The sequence below is a fragment of the Pleurodeles waltl genome, chromosome 1_2 (genome assembly GCF_031143425.1).
Source record: "Pleurodeles waltl isolate 20211129_DDA chromosome 1_2, aPleWal1.hap1.20221129, whole genome shotgun sequence".
In the NCBI taxonomy this organism is placed as follows: domain Eukaryota; kingdom Metazoa; phylum Chordata; class Amphibia; order Caudata; family Salamandridae; genus Pleurodeles; species Pleurodeles waltl.
The window spans coordinates 1084574872-1084593065 of NC_090437.1; the positions used below are offsets into that span (position 1 = coordinate 1084574872).

General features: G+C 42.9%; 1 protein-coding gene across 1 annotated transcript in view; it reads left to right on the forward strand.

The window, feature by feature from the left end:
- CCKAR (cholecystokinin A receptor) overlaps positions 1-18194 on the forward strand; it is a 228162-nt gene that overhangs the window by 68860 nt on the left and 141108 nt on the right. The window lies entirely within an intron of this gene.

Consider the following 18194-nt stretch of genomic DNA (forward strand, 5'->3'; position numbering starts at 1 on the left):
GTAGGCAGGAGGTGGTGTTTTTTTTATTTCAAGTTAAGTCGTTAGACTACAGCAACAGCAGACAGGTCCTGTCAGGGCTCCAACATGGACAATCATGCAAAAACATTACATCTTCAACATGTCTAGCTTATGCATTCACCCAACAACAACCTGTTAATCTCTCCAATATCCACACAGACACCAACTAAATCGTACTGGGAATGGCAACGCACAGGACACTTCAAAATGTTTTTGTACCTCTGATTCTATTGTGATAATACCACACCGAGTAAATAATCAAACTGCAGGATACAGTATTTACCATTTGCTTATTCCCTCCTGATAATAGGGATTATATAATAAGGTTTCCCAAAGGCGCTCACATGGCATAAGCATTTTGTTGGTTTATTTGCTATTCTAAAAGCCTAATGACTAGTGCTTAATTTGTGCTTGTTGTAGCCGGTGCTGAGACCCGGCACTTATTTTTGAGGGCCAGGGCTTATTCTTCTGCCTCATGCGATTGCTGCGAGCAAAAGACACATATGGGAAAGACGGGGGAAGGGAAAAATAGATAAAGCGTCACAAAGGGAGAAAACAGAAAGCTGTTAGAGTGAGCTGAAGGGGCAGGGAGTGGCTTTATATAGATTGAAGAGGCCCGGGGTGGCTTCAGGATTCCGCTGCCGCAGTATTCCGTGTTCCCACATTTAATTACAGAAGCCGCATGTTTAAAAGGAGGGCTTTGAGCACCAGCACGTTTTGGTTTACAAATTAAGCACTGCTAATGACACAGCACATAATTGTGAAGTGCTGTGCCAGCACCCAGGCAACCCTTAGTAAATACCCCCCTTAAGATGTACCTCTTAGAATAAAGGTGTAACCCCTGGTATCGCAATTCTGCTCATCCAATATTGAAGATTTCCCTGTCTCAAGCATGTTTCCCTTTCCCATTTCTGTTGAAATGACAAGGGCAAAAATACTGGATGTGTTTTTTTTCCCAGAAAACTCAGAACCCCAATTAGGACGAACAGTATTCTGTGCTTCCAAATTGTATTACAACAGGATTTGGAAGGAGCTTTATGGCAGAAAAACTCTGCAGACCGAAGGCCCTTTTCTTAAGTATTGCATTATCAAACCTCTGCATGGAAACAAACCTATGAAGTATTGAGATTGCTAAAAAAAGAACGGGGCCTGATTTACAACGTTTTGGCACAGGGCAGTGCAGCAAGCCTTCATGCTGCGATGTCCAGAATCAAAACAAAAGGGCAGAAATGCGCTGTATCAACAAGATTCCTGTACTTTTCCCCTGTACTGGCGCACAATTTGCTGCCATGCCCCAATGAAGGCACCCTTGCACAATAGCTTTTGCTGACAGTGCATGTGTACTGTAGGCAAAACCTAAAAAAACAAAAGTTATAGGGATGTTAAAGTTAGGTGAAAATGTCACTAAAACATACTATTTTAAACAAACAAAACCACTGAAATTCATCTGTTATAGTGTCTCAAGTAATCATAAATTGTAACCTAAAGCATCTATAATCCGCAGACCCGCCATGCACAGTGTTATTATCAATGTTGTCATTTCAGATCGTGCAGTGATGTTATTAATGATGTCATAGAACATATCATGAGTGATGTAATATGTGAGGTAATTAGCAGTGCATTGGGGGGCGTCCGCAAAGCCTACAGTCTGACTATGTGATTTTATAATATGAAGGGTGTTTTTTTAGGTAAGACACACTTACTTACTTTGTCAAAGGGTCAGAACACCAAAATATGAAAAGTGGGTCGATTAACTTTATCAAGGGGTCAGTATATTAACATATATGAAGCAGATCTATTGTTTTTGTAAAAAAACTCACCAATAATTAAAAATTTATATTTTATTAACTCGTACAATGCAACATTTAATCAAAGTGATTGTCATAAAATATTTTTAATACTGTCTTATGAAATAAAAATGAACATGTTTTGAGCCTTTCTTTTAAATTTTTCAGGCCACACAATGCAGACATAAAAACACACAAGGAGGGCCTGGTCTCCAACTGAAGAGCATACAGTTCCAGCTCGGAGAGGTTTAAAAAACATATGCTAACCTCTCCCGGGGACATGAATTTATTGACTTAGGAGACTTTTTTGTTTTTTTGTTTAATGTTTCTGGGATGCTTCTGAATTTCTTGCAGCCCCCCCACAACATTATAAAAATGCTTGGTGGACCCTTGCCCCTTCCTGGGGTACCACCAGGACCCAACAACTGTAAATAAAAATCCCTCACAGGGAGGTATGGTTTGCTCCATGCTGCACAGTGAATAATAAAGTAGTGGCTCCTTATGCTCACGTATTATTCTTTATTTTTTATATTTTTTGGGTGCCAACTGTCCACCTGGGATACCTGCATCTTTAAATTTTGTTGGGTGCTGCCGGGGGAGCCCCAGGGCCCTTCCATCGAACACACAGGTGCCAGTAACACAATTATTTTTAATTGTTTTCACAAATATGGGGTCAGTGCCCACCTGGGGCACCCTGCAACATATTAGACAATGGAGGCTGCAGCGAAAGCCCTAGGGCCCTGCTGCCCCGCTGGCCCCCTGCAAAAACAGAAGCTGGCAACCTTATATTTTTTTACTTTTTATTTTTTAATTAGGGTTCCTCGATGCAACCCAGGGCACCATAGCATTTTTTATGTTGGGGGCTAGAGCAGGAGCCCCAAGATCCCTGCATGCATCCCAGGTGATTTAGGAGCCAGCATTGCTCCACCTCAGTGGGAACAGCTTTTCTTCCTGTCCTGTTCTTGCAGGATGGGAGCAAGAGTGCTGGTAAGGAGCAACTTTCATTCACCCACTTGGCGGAAGCAGCTATCTTCTCCTGCCAGGTGAGAGCCCCTAAGACTTCCCTACCTGTGCTCTTGCAGGCAGGGGAAAGACAGAGTCCCAGGAAAAGTTGTCCCTGGTACACAGTCCTGGAACCCGCCTCAGGGGATGGGATTCCCTCTGCCTGTAAGGCATGGCGAATATGTTGGAGATGGCACTTACATAGTGACAGAGCCTCTCCATTAAGTGAAAAAAGTGCAAGAAGAGGGCTTGCCTTCCCGTTTCTTTCTACATTTGTTAAGGTAGTGTAGAAGACAAATTTCTCCCGGCCAGAGTGAATGGAGGTGTCACCACTCAGTGGGATAACGAAGAGAGGACTCCTGCATAGCAGCAACTAATCGTCCTTGGGAGGGGAGAATGAACGCTGCTGTTCAGAAGCAGCGTCTCCCCTGGTGACTCCTCCTTGTCATGCCCTAAGGAGGGGTCCAAGGAGGTGCTGCACATGCTGTGTCAGGTCAGGGTTGTGCATTGTAATTGAGTGTGTCCGAGGGGCCGTCTGATACTTGTGCTAGGTTGGGGAGGGGCTGCTGCAGCCTGTGAAAATGAGAGAATTGGACGTAACCCAGAGCGTTTAACAAGCATTTTCAATACAACGGGTCACACATTTGCTCGAGTTAGAGCTATTTTGTTGCTGTTTTGCGATTGCGCTGTGTTTTTTGTTTCATTTGTGTGGTAAGAAAAGTCCGGTTAGGAGTTTACAAGCTGGGGTGGCGTGTTTGCTCGAGTTAGAGCTCCTAGAGTTGTAAATTACTGAGTGGACTTTTCTTGCCACACAGACTGAAAATAAAGAGACCGAGGGCGAGCTGGCCCTGGAAAAGCCCCCCTCTGATGTTGGTTTAAGTTTACAGAGGGAGCTGGTGGGGAGGAGGGACTGAACACGCACCCACACTGTTGAGGTGAAACAGGCAAATGCCAAAAAAAGTCCCTTACAGAAGAGATAAACAGGACATAGCGTAATTACACAGTACTTTGTGCTGCTCCCAAAGTGAAAAAAGGCAGGACAGAGGCAGAACTGACCACTAGCAAGAAAGGATTTTTGAAGGGCACTGCAACTAACAAAACAAAACTTTAGTATACAGCAGGCCGAACGCTAACGCTCAACCTAAAAAGTAGTTCCCTGATGTAAGCACAGAAGTATACAAACTCTTCCAGTCACAAACACTTTAAAACAACTATGCTCCGGGGTAAGGGGTAGAGGCAAACATAAGAGGGACAAAAGCCATTGAATAAGAAAGAAAGGAATGAGATTTGCAAGACAGACAACCAGTGATATGCAACGGACTGACCCACAGTTTACTGTAAGTATTGGTATTGTGAACAGGAGCAGGTTGAAATCATTAATTATTGCATCCATCTTAGAAAAACAATACTACTAGCAAAGGTCACTGGTAAAGCTGTAACATTTCTTCTACTACACACATCACCGTATCACTCACAACAGGTATTTGTAGTGCAGAGGCTTGATGTGTAATGGCTTTGGCTATCATCAATAGAAGTCAAAACTTCATGTTGTTGTTCCAAGGAGGAGTTGTGAGGACAGTGTCTGATGTGGCAGTTGCTAGTAGATAGAACAGCATGGGCCAGCCAGAAAAGAATGTTCACTGGGCTTGCCCTAGCTAATCACACTCCACTCAGTGTATGAACCAACGATAGGCTTGATGTTAAAGGGCCAACTCAACAATGCTGTATTTTTTTCTTAGAAAAAAACTGCAAAATGTTTTTTTTAAGGCACAGGTTACTCTAGAACAATGTTCATGCTATCCCAAGCAAGTAAAGAAAAGCAATAAGTGCTATTATGCTCTAGGGTGTTGCACATGAAGAAGAGTGCCCGGGTCCTCAAGAATTAGTGGTGTTGGGTCCTACTGGCAATCATCAGCACAAATAGACACAACCGGTGAGAACAATCTAGTGAATTGAGCCCTGGTGGCCAACTCTCAGGCAATCCTAAAACCAATAACAGTACCACCAAATATTCATTTTAGGTTCAAGAAAGGAGAAAACATCAGTAATAAAAAGATCCCTTAGCCTGTATACATTCATCAATGAAATTGAATCCCATGTGGACAGACCCCAAAATAAACCTTTCATATTGATTTTTACATGATTTATTTTCTGATAGTATTGACAAAACCTTTCATTTCATTTGAATTTCAAATCACTTTTTCAAAGATAGCTTTTCAGACATGATGTACTTCTTAAAACGTGTACAGTGAATCATAAATCCAGTACAATAAATACAGAATCGAAACTGTACAATACCACAAAACTCAGATTTGATTACCCAACGCATCAATGCTGTTTGACACTCATCCACACAATACCATGTGCTCCATCTTCACTCATCCTTCATGGAAAACCAGGGCAACAAATCACATACACAGATACAATGGATATTCTTCTTCCTCTGCTTTCTTCTGTGGTGTCCTCAGCTGGATTTGTTCAATAAATTGGTCAACACACTTTTCGATGGGCTCAGATACCTTCAACCACCTTCTTCAGGACCTAACACTCACTAAAACTTCTAATCCACCCGGATCGACAACATTTGCAGTTGAGCATAGCTTCCATAATAAATACTGAGGATCGGTGCTACAGATCAAATGAACACCATGATTCCAAAGGAAAAGGCAGGTAATTTGTTGATTATAGATAGGTGAATTACATTTAGATTTAAAGACAGACACATACTGGAAAAGGTAGGGAAAAGAATAAGCATAGGCACCTCTCCTATAAAACCCAAACGCTAAAAACCATGCATTCACAGTGCCCAAACAAATAAAACCAGATCACCAACAACCAATAATCTTGCCATCTCTCCTGTTACACTCACATTTTCCAGGTACATGTTTTTATGCATTACAATCACAGATACTTGAAGATTCCTAAATTGTATTAATGCCTCAATATGGGCAGTGCATCCTGGTAATGAGAGCAAATATGAATATATAAATTATTCTCACTTTACCTATACAGAGTTCGGCACTCGTTCTGGCTCATGTTGGAACATTTTTGACTTCTCAGTTATTTGTTGGCAAACCCATGAATTTGGAGATTACATGTATGGTTGTAAAAGCTCAACAAATTGGAACCATTGACATGACCCGAATGGCCATCTTCCACCCGCTTCAACAATAGTATACCTGAATGGAAGTGCGGTCATCACATGATCTCTAATACAGAAACCCGATGCATGAATGCACCGGGGCATCTAAGGACCTAATTATGAGATTGGCGGTCCCACCACGGGGCTGCCAAACTGGCAGGGAGAACACCACAGCCATGGTGATACGCTCCTCCCAGAGCGTATTACAATGTTCATGCCAGGCTGACTGGTAGGAACATTGTAATATACATTGCTGCTGGGCTGGCCAGCCGGAAGAGTGCTAGGATATTGGCCTCTGCTCCTTTAAGGGAGCCAAGGCCAATACTGTAGCACTCCAGCACTCCAGTGCTGGGCAGGGGCTCCCTTGTGACCCCCAGCACAGCCTTACCACCAACCTTTCCATGGTGGAGTGACTGCCATGAAAAGGCTGGTGAAAAGATGAGTTGTAATCAGCTAGGTGTCACTGAGTTCAGCACCACCCTGGCTGAGTACAACTCAGACCGCCATCACTCTGTCAGGAACAATGTTCCCAGTGGGAACGGTGGTTGCCTGGCGGGTCCGCCCACCAGGGTTGTAATGTTGCGGTGGGACCGCCACAGTTGCAGTAGTCCGACCGTCACCGCAAGGCTGGCGGTCCTTGGACCACCAGCCTCGTTATGAGGCCCTTAGTCTGTTTAATTAGTCTATTCAGTGTGATCACAATAGCGGAATGGGGAGAAAATGAGACAACGGGATCTATGCATTCCCCTGTTTTCCACATATAGTTTGTGTGATGCCACTGTTAGCGCGTCAGACCTTAATAAGTAAACTTACAAGGGGACGGGTATAGGCCGATGAACCTTTTGTCTCATTCAGGATGTTCTTACCATAGCTCCAGAACAGAAACAAAATAAATTCACAATAATCAATAATCATTAGTCAATCAATAATCCATGGAGTCAGTAATTGACATGCTCCATGACCTTTCAGCCATGAATAACGACACCTTCAGTAAAAGTTTAGTAAGTTTATTTCCCCTATATTAACAATGCTAAAGTCATGTAGGTTAATCTCCAAATCAAATCAAATGCAATTTATAATATTGGTTAACCAAAAGGACGCAAGAAACATAACCTAATCAAAGCTTGAATCACAACACATTCTTAAGCATCAGTGCAAATCATTAGTAAAGTCAGTTTCAATAGTACTACATAATCCAGCGAGTTCAGCAAAATAATTTGTCAACCATTTGTCTCTGCAAATTGTCAGTCATCATGTAAATAACCATAACTAAACCAGATTATCATCAGCATGTGGAGCTTCATGCTAAACAATTTAGAACACAAATTTGGAAAACATCTAGCTAAGGAAAACTATTAAGGCAGTGCAGTTGGCACCTAGAAAGAAAAGGCACACAAATGCAATTCAGTCACATTGTCATATCTACCTATCCTCGGTATGGGTCAGCAAGCAGAATCAGTCTTCGTTCTCAGGTCATTAGTCAATTAGCAAAGCACCAGGCTGTCAGTCAGAGAGTAATGAGACCAACGATAGAATCTCAAGTATCTTCTTCTCTCAATATCGCTCTATAGCTCTGGTCTCATCGTCTTCATAGGTCTAATCTGAAACTGGTCTCCTCTGTCACATTGTTATATCAAAGTCACCCAAACTACCCCCTAATTCCCAATTGGTCAATTAAAATCGTACGTTATTGCTCTGTCCAGTAAAAACTCTATACCAAATCTATGTATTCTAATATTTCACACTTCACACGTCGTTGATTGGTCTGCTTTACGATGTTCTCATCATCCAGCTCATCAGGTATCAAATATGTTGCATCTTCTTCACCAGTCAGTGTCTTCATTGTTCGCGTCCTAAGAAAGAACCTCTTGCACATATTACACACAGTTCGATACATTTTAAGGACACTGTCTCCTGTTAGTTGATTTTCATGGAAAGCTTCTGCTAAGCATTTTGACAGGACAATGAGCATTTCACAGTTAGTTCACTCTGTCAGCATTTTTATTAAACGCTGAGAAATACAGCTTCTGCATGAGGCTTGGCAAAACTAGTCCAACGCTAAGAAATACAGCTTCTGCATGAGGCTTGGCAAAACTAGGCCAAGACACTCGCTAAGTTAAGGCCTACAATTAATAACCTAAGCATACTTCATAACCCTTAATATGACAAATTACTACATTCCTCTAATACAGTTTCAATATTTCATAAGTATTAATCATTATTTAGTACATTTCGTGAACACTAGTGGCCATTCTTCGAAGTCACAATTTCAAACAGGCACATTATTTTTTTCTACGTTATTCAATTATTCATTATTCAAAAATACGTAAACACTCATTAATAAATTCTAATTACGACATCTGCTTCAGGACCACCCTAAGTAATTGATATAGATATGTGCCAATCACAATTCGTCTGGACTTCCCTTAAGCACCCACCTAATACATGTGCTGAGGACCCCATTGTATTTCTTTGTAGTATGCTAATAGCAGATATTTGTTTGTCCTTATTGCCTATTTGTGCTCTCCATACCAGGTTCTAATTTCCCTACCTGTTTCACCAACATAGTCTACTCCACTGAGACAATTTTTTTTTTTATATAGGGGCATATTTAACAAAAGTGGCGCTGCACACAGTGCAGTGCCACTTTTCTTGCACCCCTTAGTGCCCCTCTAATGCTACTATGTGTGCGCTGTATGTACAATACAGCGCTCCATGGTGGTAGTTAAGGGACTAGTGTCTGAAGATTTTACACAAGTCCGGCGCTTTGCAGGATTAGCATAAAAAATGTGGCCTTCTAACGCCACATTAGCGTAAAAAAAATTATGCCAATGTGGCATTACAATGGCGCTATGGCCTCTTAAATATGCCCCATAATGTTATGGTTCCTACAGTTGGTTGTGTCCTTAAGGGAAATTTTGTAACCACTGTATTTCCATTTCTCAGTTACTATACCTTTATTGCAAGCATGACATGTGCCGGTAGGGATTGTTGCCTTTGTTTGGTACAGTCCCTCCTATGGTTCCCCAATGTCCACCTGCGTTGTTTAAAGCGGGTGTGTACCGGCGTGTTCCTTAAATTAGCTTTTCTTCTGAGGGCTTATATGGGTTTCTTCATCTTCGGATCTTCTTTATTCATGTTAAGGATATTCCAATTTCTCTCAAATATTCTTTTCACTTTATAGTTGATGTTTGAGTGGTTGGTGATGCACACTAATCTTTCCTCCTTATTTTTGGTTTTCCCTTGTAAGGGTGATTCATGATCATAATACTTTGCTCTTTTGAAGGCTTCCCTGACCAATGAAGAATTCACCAAAAGGGACAGAGTCTTTCTGACAGTTGGCATGAAAACGTCCAAACTGTAATAAAGTATTTCTTGCTGTAGGCTTTCTGTAGAATGCCACCTCCAAATGGCCATGTGTTCCTGATATTCAAATGTCCAGGGACACTACTTTCTCTCTCCTAGACTTCACTGTGAAGTTCAGGTTCTTGTTACTTGAAATCAACCATAGGATAACCTCTCCAAGCTGATCTTCCTCCCCAGTCCATATGTAGAATATCTCATCTATGAATCTTGCCCAGTTCTTGGCACCCTCATAAAGTGGTACCACTTCATTATAGATATGTTGTTCTTCATATGCACCCAGTATAAGTCAAAACAAAACCCTTTCAGGGTTAGAGTGACGCATATATTATAAAAAAGAGAAAAGGGCTTTATTTTGACTAATACTGGCTGCTCCGTTGTGTTTGGCCAAAGCTAAACCTCTCTGAAGAGCTATAATGATAGTGAAACATGTCAGTGGTTGCTTTTGCTCATTCCAGGTTGGCTTGGATTACATTTCACCAATTCAAAGCTATAATACTGTTGCTGGAGTGGTGAAAGGCTTTTGTCATTTACAGCACAGCATGGATGGCCCTGTGCTAATCCTATGCTTAAAGACATTGCTGTATAAATGGCAAGAATTTAGGCCTGATTACGAGTCTGGCAGTCACAAGACATTATGAGCTTGGCGAGCAGACCCACCAACAGACTGCCGTCTCTGCCAGGATCCAAGATACCGATGGGCTGACAGCAGTCTTGGTTGTAATCAGCGAGGGTGGCACTGAGCTCAGAGCCTCCTGGCTGATTACTACCTTGTTTGCCTCCAGCCTTTTCATGGCGGTTCCCCACAAGTGCCAGGGCCCCCCTGCCCAGCACCATCGGAATGCAGACTGTCTGCTTTGCAAACAGTGCACATTCTGAGGTTGCCAGTGGTCCCTCTCTGTGCTGCGAGATAGCACTTGGCTCCTTTAAGGGAGCTAAGTGCAATCTTGTAGCACTGTTCCCACCGGTATGACCGGTGGGAATGCTCTATTTCAAAGTTTCCGCATCTCAGACCAGCAGAAACCTTGTAATAGTGCAGTAGGATGCAAGTGCCATGGAGGTGGCATCTTCCCCGCAATTTATCAGCCCCTTTGTCATTTTCTAGCTCGGCAGGGATGGCTCTGTGCTAATCCTATGCTTAAAAACTTTGCTAGAAAAACAAACATTTAAGAGGAGCAAATCTAGAGTGCTGCTGGTGTTGTAGGGTGCTCTATACTGGAACTGCTCTCCACCTAAACTTGTGAACTACCCAGAGTTCTCGCTTCTCTTTTTCATAATTTATGCCCCACTCTAAACCTGAAAGGGTTTAGATATATATTTCGAGAGAGAGAGATATGGATATAAATATAGATATTACTTAAAACACTATTCATTCATTCCCTCAATACACTACACAACACAACACAAAATGAATTACATAATTATCTATTTATTAAACGAGTAAATAGGAATTAAAAGAAATAACTTACGTAACAATCAATTACGATTAATTAATACAGAATGCCCCAACAACCCACAAAAGTATGTATAACTGTAATATTTTTAAATAATTATAGATTTCATAGTAATATCAATAATACAGCACAAAATACAATAAGATGAAACAACAAAAAATGGTGTAGGTAAAATTACTTACATTGTTTTATAATTGTAAAAAACTTTATAAAACAATATATTTACCCTTGATATTTGTTCCCACAATATATTTGAAGCCACAGTATTTTCATCACAATTTCATGGTCAGGTTATCTTTTTGAGACTACTTAGGTGGACTAGCACTGTGCAATGGACAGTGAAAGGTCTTGTCCCCAGTGTACAGAACAAACTAAACAGTCAGATCTCACAAGAAGAATTAAACACTGTGCAAAGTTGCACACTGAGCTTAGTGTATTACACATGTGTCTACATGACCTGTCTACATGTCTGGAAGGCATGGGCAAGTGCAGAGGAAGGAGTACGTCTGAATGGAACGAGGACACAAAACCTGAAAAAAAAGCATTTCATACTCAAAAGTTTTTCTGATTTTCATGCATGCAGTAAGGGGTATTTTAGAAATGGAGATGTAGGAGATGATATGACTGATGACAATTTAAGGGCTCGCTCTGAGTCCAGCATAGAATCTGAAGTAGGGTGCTTATGCCTGATTTCAGATTTGGAGTCAGGCGTAAATTGATCATGGATCCCTGGTGTTTCCTGAATGTGAATCCCTTGAAGAAAGTAATTGTGTGTGGCTTTACCATTCGTTATTTATTTTTTGGGTTTGTGTAACCCAAATTCTAGTAACAATACCACCTGGAGTAAGACAGTCTGTGTTGTAAAAGTATTTTTCCCGAATAGGTTTGCCACTTCACAGGGCCAGTAATGGCAGAAGGACACTGTTAGATATTGATTTATTGAAGAAGTCAGAAATTTACTCATGTATACTTACACTTATATTTAAAGTACATTTCTGACTTTTTCGTAAAGTCAAAAAGAATCCTAGAGTACTCCAGGAAAGCTGAAAGCATTTCAGAAGTAGTTCTGGAATTCTTAATGCATAATGGAGTAGATGTACATTTGCGCACATGTAAATGAGCTACGAAAGTATATTTGCACCTGCAAACTTTTTGCGCTCCCACATTAGGAATTTTTTCACCAGTTGAGAAATCCCCTTTCCTTTATCCTACAACACTTATTTGGGCCATTTCTTCACCATTTTCCATCCTTGATAAGGATGTCTGTATTTGACAGGAGTAAATCTCCAATCATATCCAGAGGAAGTTCACACCCCAGCCTAGGGACGGATTTCCTCACACATAAAACTACACAATACTGTTGTTATATCACTTGTAAGCTAATCCATGTCAGAGTGTAATAACATGGTTTGCAAAAGCAAACGTGTGTTATCACTCTTTTAAATGTACATTGATAATTTCAGCTAAATTGAAGTACCTTTGCAAATCTACCCGTGGTAACCTTGCAGTTTAATGTCTTCCTGTTTCTCCTGCCTTCCCTCCCACCTCCTTTCTTATTTCAGGCTCATCCTTTCAGCATCATGGCCCTCTTACTTGTAAACCAAGCCATGCATGACACAATTAGTAATTGGTTGTCCTTCCGAGTCTTATTTACGGCAGAGGGGTCAAGCGGGAGGAAATCTCTTACTAAAGCATAAAATATCTGAACCTGCTCCGCTATTTTAGGAAAATTAACAAGCACAGACCACACTGTCCCGCTAGATTCCACATGTACTTTTAAGAATTCATAAAACGGAATGAGGCAGCCAGTTATTTGAAGTTTGCAATTAAGGTCGAATATCATGTAGAGCACTAAAATTTGTATGAGCCATCTGATTTTCAATCGGTCAGTCAATACCACTAAGGATAAAACAAGCGAGGCACCCTCAAGAAAAATGGAAAATTTGGAACAACGTTTATAGATGATGCAGTGATAACTTTAGCATATTCCCACCTTTTTTTTTGTTCAAAGAACTGTATTTTTTTTAAACAGGGAGAAAAGCATACAGTAAAAAGTAAGAGGGAGGAATTCCAAGTTAAATAAAACAGTTGGCATTTACATGATGCGTATAGTAATAAGAGTAGCCACAAATCATTTGCAGTTTACCAGCATAAGAGACGTAGGGAACGGTGTTGATGGATCAAGCCTTATGTTAAGGCATTACTGATATTGGTCTTCGAAGGAGGTGCAGGTCATGATAAGGATAAAATCTCGCATATATGTAGAATGTGGTAACGCGTCAGAACCTTGATAAGTAAACTTACAAGGAGACACGTCTAGGCCAATGAACCTTTTGACCACGTTTGGGGACTTTCCAGAACGAGATATCCGTTTAGCATTGCAAGCAATAGATCAATAACCTCATCAATATTCACAATAACTAATCAATCGAGCTGATCGATAACATTTATTATAGATCAATACAACGAACGCACCATGAACTTTCAGCCATGAATAACCACAACAAATCTAGTAAGAGTTGGGATATTTATTCCCTATTAGTTACAATCTAATATCATGTTTATTAGTTTCAACATCAATAAGCACATCAAAACCACTATAACTTGGCAACTCAAGCAAAACTTTATCAAAGCATAGATCATGAACCTTTGAACAAAGCACGATGGTAACACAGTTCTCATGCCGTCGATTGGCTCCTATGATTGACTGCTTCATCGGGTGGAATGTCAGGTAAGGAAAGTTACACTTGTAGCTCCAGTCAGTAGTTCCATTGTCTTCTTCTAGTCCAGGCAACGTTCAACCCATTGCGAATTACACTGTTGCACTTGGCAAGAATGTCTCCTTGAGCAAGTCGGGTCCTATGAGAAAGAATTTACCACAGCTACACACATATCTCTAGCTTCTGGAAAAGTGCAGCTTCGTGTCCTTCAGGAAAGCAGCACATTGCACGTTAGAAAAACACAATTAATATGAGACCAGGCAGCTAGGCCCAGACCCTTGCTAACTAAGGCCTAGTGATTAATTTGGCAATAACCCTAATAGATAATCCTTAATGCTAATACAAAGTTATACATTAGTACACTGTTAATTCATTATTAGTCTGTTTCATTAATCATTGTATACATTGGTGGTCACTCCGCGTGGGCACATTTCAAACGTGTACATTATTTCTACATTAACACATTTCTATGCAGGTTTATTATACATTATATTGCAAGCTTTTCATGTTAATATTAATTTTAAAGGTCACACTCCAACAAATGTACGCATCATAACAGGTGTGGCTGGGAAGGTAATTATGGGGAAGATGGGATGGGAAGTGGGGAAATCATGTGATGTAGTAGGAAGATTGTTGTAAGTTTGAGTAAGTTGTCTACAGTAGAGCATGTCAACAGTTGGGGAGACATTGGATTGCCCTTTAATCATTTGAGTACTGAATAAATCAGACCAGTATATGCCAGATGTGTTGGAGTGCTTTAAGATAATTCTTAGATTTTGCTTGGGATGTATGTGTGCTTCTTAAACAAGTCACCCAAGCCCACCACGTATGATTAGAAATGTTATTACTGGATTGCCAGTCAATCAATGTGACTTTAAGCGCAATGGTGAGCAGTAGGTCAAGGAGCGGGAGATCTGAATCTTGGAGATCCGAAGGAGGGTCCGCTATATAGGGTCCAAGTAGAAGTAATGGAAGAGATAGGTGAATAGACATTTAAAAAAGATTCTTTATAACTGTATTGACACATTGGCCCTCATATGGACTTTGGCTCAATGTCACTGACCTCCAAAGCCCAACCCGTAAGACGACTGTCATTATTGAGGTAGAAAGCAGCCAGCAGTCATGCTGGCGCGCGGTGCTGCAGAGGCGATTCCCTCGCCAGCACCACCACACCAGCAGGACTCCGCCTGCCATATTACAAGCCAGAATACGGCTTGGTGGAGTCGTGCTGGAGTGGTGGTGGCGGTGAGGGAAGACGGTTAGGACCCATCCCTCCCGGATGCCCCCCTTGACTGAGAAGGTAAGTGGGCATCCGGAGGGGGGCGGGAGGGGTTCTATGTGTTTGGGTGCATGTGTGCGTGTTTGCGGAGGGGGTGCTGAATGCGTGCGTGTCTGCGAGTGAATGTGAATGTTTGTATGTGTGTATGTGCGGGTGTATGTGCGGGTGTATGGGTGTATCTGTGTGGATGAATGCGAGTGAGTGGGGGTGTCTGTGTGGATGAATGCGAGTGAGTGGGGGTTGTCTGAGTGCATGTATGCGTGTGCTGCATGTTTGTGTATGTGAATGCATGCGAGCGTGAAGGGGTGTGGGGGTGTGAGTGTGTGGACGGGTGGGGGGATGTATGGATGTGTGGGGACATGTGTGCATGTGTGTGCCAGCGACATGAATGAAGATTCCTGTCACCGGGTGCATGACCACCAGGGTTTTCGTGTCGGGATGACCACCACGGAAAGCCTGGCGGTGTGCAACCTCGTAATCTGGATGGCAGGCTGAGGCCTGCCACCGGGTTGGAGGTGCTTATTGCCAGCCGCGGTGGTGCAACCACACCGGTGGGCAAGGTTGGGTTGTGGAGGCTTGGCATATGCTAACCTCACAACTCTTAATGTGGCGGTCCTTACCGCCGGCTCCGTGGTGGAAGGACCGCCACAGCGAGGCTGGCGATCTCATGACAGGCAGCTTAGTAATGAGGGCCATTGTGCCAATAAGACTGCCGGTGGGGGCAAGAGAAGAACATGTGCTCCACATCACCAGGTAAGAGTCACTTGCCCAGCATGTATTGGAGTCCATTACTTTCAATCCAAAGCGTTTTGCTGGGGTTGAGAAGGTGAAATGCGCTGTGAAGCGCCTGGTTTGGGTTAGGGAAGGCATCAGCTTGTGTTGAAGTAGATTAGATCCCATTTTGGCCCAAGTGTCTTTGCTTGGAGGGGCAAGATTTTTTAGATGCAAGGTAGGGATACCTTATTTGTGGCAAAGGTGGGTGGCGTGGGATTTTAGAGGAAGTAATTAGTTTATACATTTTTGAGGCCACATGTCTACTCCCTAGCACCAGTTGGGTTTCTGTATTTGCACTGAATTCTGAAGGGGAACTAATTTGAATATCTTGTTGTTAGACCTGACATGCTTTAGGGTGGTCACCCCTAACTTTTTGCCTGCCTCCCTCCACTTTTTGGACCCTGTTTTGCTGGCTTTTAGACTCTGCGCACTTTACCACTGCTAACCAGTGCTAAAGTGCATATGGTCTCTCCCTTTTTAAACATGGTAACTTTGGATCATACCTGATTGGACTATTTAATTTACTTATAAGTCCCTAGTAATGTGCACTATATCTGCCTAGGGCCTATAGTTTATATGCAACTAGTGGACCTGCAGCACTGGTTGTGCCACCCACTTAAGTAGCCCCCTTAACCTTGTCTCAGGCTTGCCATTGCAAGGCCTGTGTGTGCAGTTTCACTGCCACTTCGACTTGGCATTTAAAAGTACTTGCCAAGCCTAGAACTCCCCTTTTTCTACATATAAGTCACCCCTATTGTGTGCCGTAGGTAACCCCTAGAGCAGGGTGCTGTGTAGGTAAAAGGCAGGACATGTACCTGTGTAGTTATATGTCCTCGTAGTGTAAAACTCCTAAATTCGTTTTTACACTACTGTGAGGCCTGCTCCCTTCATAGGCTAACATTGGGGCTGCCCTCATACAATGTTGAAGAGCAGGTGCTGATCTGAAAGGAGCAGAAAGGTCATATTTAGTATGGCCAGAATGGTAATACAAAATCCTGCTGACTGGTGAAGTCGGATTTAATATTACTATTCAAGAAATGCCACTTTTAGAAAGTGAGCATTTCTTTGCACTTAAATCTTTCTGTGCCTTACAATCCACGTCTGGCTGGGCTTGGTTGACAGCCCCTTGTGCATTCACTCAGACACACCCCAAACACAGGGTACTCAGCCTCACTTACATAAATCTGTATTTTGAATGGTCAAGGAACCCGTAAGACAACTGTCATTATTGAGGTAGAAAGCAGCCAGCAGTCATGCTGGCGCGCAGTGTTGTAGAGGCGATTCCCTCGCCAGAACCACCACACCAGCAGGACTCCGTCTGCCATATTACAAGCCAGAATATGGCTTGGTGGAGTCGTGCTGGAGTGGTGGTGGCGGTGAGGGAAGACGGCCAGGACCCATCCCTCCCGGATGCCCCCTTTGACTGAGAAGGTAAGTGGGCATCCGGAGGGGGGCGGGAGGGGTTCTATGTGTTTGGGTGCATGTGTGCGTGTTTGCGGAGGGGGTGCTGAATGCGTGCATGTCTGCGAGTGAATGTGTGCGTGTATGTGCGGGTGTATGTGCAGGTGTATGGGTGTATCTGTGTGGATGAATGTGAGTGAGTGGGGGTGTCTGTGTGGATGAATGCGAGTGAGTGGGGGTGTCTGAGTGCATGTATGCGTGTGCTGCATGTATGTGTATGTGAATGTATGCGAGCGTGAAAGGGTGTGGGGGTGTGAGTGTGTGGACGGGTGGGGGGATGTATGGATGTGTGGGGACATGTGTGTATGTGTGTGCCAGCGACAGGAATGAAGATTCCTGTCACCGGGTGCATGACCACCAGGGTTTTCGTGTCGGGATGACCACCATGGAAAGCCTGGCGGTGTGCAACCTCGTAATCTGGATGGTAGGCTGAGGCCTGCCACCGGGTTGGAGGTGCTTACTGCCAGCCGCGGTGGTGCAACCACACTGGTGGGAAAGGTTGGGTTGTGGAGGCTTTGCATATGCTAACCTCACAACTCTTAATGTGGCGGTCCTTACCGCCGGCTCCGTGGTGGAAGGACCGCCACAGCGAGGCTGGCGATCTCATGACAGGCAGCTTCGTAATGAGGGCCATTGTGCCAATAAGACTGCCGGTGGGGGCAAGAGAAGAACATGTGCTCCACATCACCAGGTAAGAGTCACTTGCCCAGCATGTATTGGAGTCCTTTACTTTCAATCCAAAGAGTTTTTCTGGGGTTGAGAAGGTGCAATGCGCTGTGAAGCGCCTGGTTTGGGTTAGGAAAGGCATCAGCTTGTGTTGAAGTAGATTAGATCCCATTTTGACCCAAGTGTCTTTGCTTGGAGGGGCAAGATTTTTTAGATGCAAGGTAGGGATACCTTATTTGTGGCAAATGTGGGTGGCGTGGGATTTTAGAGGAAGTAATTAGTTTATACATTTTTGAGGCCACATGTCTACTCCCTAGCACCAGTTGGGTTTCTGTATTTGCACTGAATTCTGAAGGGGAACTAATTTGAATATCTTGTTGTTAGACCTGACATGCCTTAGGGTGGTCACCCCTAACTTTTTGCCTGCCTCCCTCCACTTTTTGGACCCTGTTTTGCTGGCTTTTAGACTCTGCGCACTTTACCACTGCTAACCAGTACTAAAGTGCATATGCACTCTCCCTTTTTAAA